Here is a 4,999-nt window from a genome sequence, read left to right on the forward strand (position 1 = left end):
TTTACAGATACATCGCGACAAAACTACTTAATTTATAACAAAAAAATGCATTGCGCAGGAATGCAAAAAAAATGACATTATATATATACGTTACCAGAAAGAAGGAGTAATCAAAAATGACATTTTGATCTTATATCATTTTGGTTCTATATCATAGGAATATATCAGTATTTTTGATTTATGTTTGATCGTGTTTAAATTACCAGTTTTTTTTTTTCAAATCAAATACATTCAAATAAATCATTGTTATCCAGTATTCATGGGAATAAAAAGAGCCCGGCTAGGTACTGGCCGGGCTTTGGCTGTAGAAAAAAAAAAAAAGAAAAAAAAATTAGAATTATATATATATATAGATAGATATCATTTTTCTATTCTATAGAATAATATAGAAAATAATGAATAGAAATCAAATAGAAAAAAAAAAAGAGAGAGAGAAAAATAAGACATAAAAAAGGATCTTTTTTTTTTCAAGCCCTATTTTTTTTCTTTTTGTTTATGCGATATAACATAAACATAGTAATTCCATTTTTTTTTTTCAATTCGGGAGAGATGGCTGAGTGGACTAAAGCGTCGGATTGCTAATCCGTTGTACAAATTTGTGTACCGAGGGTTCGAATCCCTCTCTTTCCGTTTCCGTTGATGATTTGGTATTTTTTTTTTTCACTTTTTTTTGTTTTACTTGTTTGTTTGATTTTTTTATTTACTAGTTAAAGATGTAAAATAGATAAAATCCTAACACAATAGTTCAAAATCCAGCACAAGCAAGAAAAACACAGAATCCATTTTTTTTATTCTTCACGTCCTGGATTACGTCCTGGATCGTTAGATAGGAATCCAAAGATGAAAAGAGAAACGAAGAATATCACTACCGTGTAAACAAATAATTTTAGAGTAAGCATTATAAAATCTCCAAGATAATTAAAAAAAAACGACAAAGAAAAAGAATGGATTCTCTTATATTAGACATTTTTTTCTTTTGATATTTTGTTTCTAAGAAATGAAGTCATTACGAGGAAATAATATATATATATCAATTTCGAAAATGGATTTGATTTGTAGTAAGAGTTGATCCTTTTCTTACCATTTTCCATAATTACTATTACCAAAAAGATTTTTCATCTAGGTATTATGTTGGTGGTGGGCTCAAATCAAATAATAGGATTTCTCAATGGAAAAAAACGTAGATGATGAATGGTCCGGATTTTTCGTGTCTATCAAAAAATTTCAATATTCGAATCGAGAATTTACGCTGTAAGACTTATCTGATCTTAAAAATGGTTCAAAATGTTCGAATTTTTGTTTTCGAATAAATTCTGAATGAATTTTTTTAGGACATTATTCAAATTAAGGATCTCATCGAAAACTTACAGCAGCTTGCCAAACAAAAGCTAAGAGAAAAAAGAGTACGGGTATTACTGGCATAATATCTACAATTGGATTCAAAAAAGCGTAGGCTTCAGGCAATTTCGCCAAGAAAAAACTACTTGAATAAAGGACGGAGTGAATACAAATACAGACCAAACTAAGGATATTAAGCATAACAAACATTTTGTTCTTTCTTTAAAAAAATAAATTTAATTTTTTCTTTTTTTTTGAATTCTAATTTTCATTTTTAGAATATTGTATTATGTAATGTATATATGTATAATTTATATCAATATAATTATATATATTATAATATATATATAATTAGAATAATATTCTAATAAATAATATATATATATAATAGGAATAAAATTTATAAAAATGAATATTAATTAATGAGTAAAACTAAAAAAAAATGAATCAAGATCAGACTCCCAAAATCCTTCTTTGATTTGAACTTATCCAGTTCAAAATCTTTTCATTCTAAAACAAAAAATAGAAGAAATCCGATTTTCATACAATATCTTAATTGAATTCTATGTAATGATCAATAAATTGAGTTTTATTCCACATTTAGTCCCATCCAATCAAAATCTTAACAACAATTGAATTTAACAAATTTTGGAACTGAAATAAATTGACGAACAACCAATACCAACACAAAAATAGTGTTTATTAGTGTCAAATCGAAAATGGGGCGTGGCCAAGCGGTAAGGCAACGGGTTTTGGTCCCGCTATTCGGAGGTTCGAATCCTTCCGTCCCAGAACATATCCATTCATGATGGATATCATATTTGAATACAAATTGTATATTTGGAATAAGGATTACCTTTTTTTGTAATCATTATGGATGACTAATTATAGTGGATAGCTAATTATCTATCTATATATATTTATATATAGATAGATAATTTTTTCATATTTCTTTCTTTTTTTTTCTAATATTTTTTTTTGAAGAAATTCTAATTTTTTCTATTTTACAAACTATCAAAATAAAGTAGCAAATTTATTCATACAATATCGAATTTGAATTTTTTTTGACTTCTTTCTTTTTTTTTTAGAAATTCTTCCGTTATATAAAAGAAAAAAACCTAGAAGTAAAAAGGATAGATTATTACGTATCCATTGAATCAATGACTATTCACGATTTCATAATTGAATCAATTACATACCGGATCCAAGCTAAAGGAATGTTATGGTAAAACTTCGTTTGAAACGATGTGGTAAAAAGCAACGTGCGACTTGAAAGACATGATTCGATTAGGTGTGGATTCTTACATCCGCCATCTTTTTTTCTAGTATATAGAAATCGAGATGCTCTTGACTCGACATCGTTTGTTCCACTCCACTAGAACTAACTTATTGTTTTGGGGACGGGAAGGGGATTGATGATGTAAATATTCCATGATGGAGCTCGAGTTGATTCATTTCTCAGGGGCAAGTATCTAAGGTTAGTGAAAATTAATAAGTTAGAACAACTTCGTAAGTATCTCTTTGATAGAGAAATCGAAAGGATCCAATTCGAACAAGGTTCAAAAATTTGTTGGAATTAGTAAAATTATTTCGATCGAAAGTGTATCTGCGGGAATCAACCTTCTATTCGTATGATTCTTTCCGAGAAAGAAAAAAAATGGTATGTTGCTTCCATTTTTTTAACGATTAAAGATTCCTGAAGTAATGTCTAAACCCAATGATTCAAGGAAAAACTAAAAGATACTGGAACAAGTAAATACCATTTTCAAATTGTCTCATCAATTCTATTAGAAAAAAAAACATAGATTCTAAAGTGAAAGAAGCACAGACAAGAAAAGGGGGGTAGAGACCGCTCAATAAATGAAATACATAAAGGCTTTGTTTTCCTTTGAGTTATTTGAGAATTATCCAATTTGAGTTATGGGGTTGCAAATATGCAAATATGAGGAGTTATTCTTTTTTCAGAAAGAAAATAAGAAAAAAAATACTTAAATCATAGTTTAATTGATTTAATGATTTTATAGATCTATTTGACATCATAATTTTATACATAGATAAAATTATGAATTTTCTCGAGCCGTACGAGGGTAAAACTTCTTATACGTTTCTAGGGGGGTACATTGTTCATCTATATCTATCCCAATGAGCTGTTTATCGAATCGTTGCAATTGATGTTCGATCCCGAAGAGAGGGAAGAGATCTTCGGAAAGTGGGTTTTTATGAGCCAATAAAGAATCAAACGTATTTAAATATTCCTGTCATTCTATATTTCCTTGAAAAAGGTGCTCAACCCACAGGAACTGTTCAGGATATTTCAAAAAAAGCAGGTGTTTTTATGGAACTTAGCCCTAATCAACAAACGAAATTCAATTAATGAAATAAAAAAAGGGGGTGTGGATGACTTGTATATAAATTTATAGAACTCTTTTCTCTCCCCCCGCTCTCTTGTTCTATTCATACCTACTTTTTTATTTCTTGTTGTTTACATAGAATGTTGTTTACATAGAATGTTGTTTTCGATAGTCAAGTCAGAAAATTAACTTTATATCGATTTTCAAAACATAAAAAAATGGATAGAAATAAAAGAGATAATATAGGAAAAAGCAAATGAATAATCACTAAATGAAAAAATTGGGTCTATAAATACATTATCCCCAATGAAGTTATTTTTTTCTTTATTTATTCCTAATTCTATATTATTTCAAATAGAATTAAATATTGATTATTATTATATTATTATTTATTTTTAGAATATTTCAAATATGATTTTAGAATTAGATAGAATTGAAAAAAAAAAAATTCTTTTTTTTTAATACTTACTCGTTCGTTATTATTATCAGTTACTAATCCTAGTGATGGAATTTATATATATATTGATAGTAAATAGAATATTAAAAATAGAATTTATATATAATTTTTTATCGAATGACTATTCATCTATTGTATTTTCATGTAAATAGAGGAAAAAAACTCTATGGAAAAATGGTGGTTCACTATGTTGTTTAATAGGGAATTAGAATACAGGTGTGGATTAAGTAAATCAATAGATAGTTTTGGTCCTATTGAAAATACCTGTGTAAATGAGGACCTCCCAATTTTAGCTGATATGGATAAAAAAACGCATAGTTGGAATGATAGTGACAATTCTAGTTACAGTTTTTTCAATTCTAGTTACAGTTTTTTTCAAAATTTAGTAGGTATCAGGAACATCCAGAATTTCCTATCGGATAAAACTTTTTTAGTTAGGGATAGTAAGAGGAAGAGTTATTCCATATATTTTGATATTGAAAAGAAAATTTTGGAAATTGACAATGATCATTCTTTCCTAAGTGAATCTGAAAGTTTTTTTTCTAGTTATAACAATTCTAGCTATCTGAAGAATGTCTCTAAGAGTGATGATGATCATTACATGGATGATACTAAATTTAGCTGGAATAATAACATTAATAGTTGCATTAATAGTTATCTTCGTTCTCAAATTTGTATTGATAGTTCCATTTTAGGTGATAGTGACAAATACAATGACAGTTATTTTTATAGTTACATTTGTGGTAAGGGCAGAAATACTATAGAAAACAAGAATTATAGTTCTAGTCTAATAACTAGCACAAATCATACAAATAATAGTGATTCCACTCAAAGAGAAAGTTCTGATAATCTC

This window comes from Abrus precatorius, unplaced genomic scaffold (assembly GCF_003935025.1).
Source record: "Abrus precatorius isolate BTA unplaced genomic scaffold, Abrus_2018 Scaffold0, whole genome shotgun sequence".
Lineage (NCBI taxonomy): Eukaryota > Viridiplantae > Streptophyta > Magnoliopsida > Fabales > Fabaceae > Abrus > Abrus precatorius.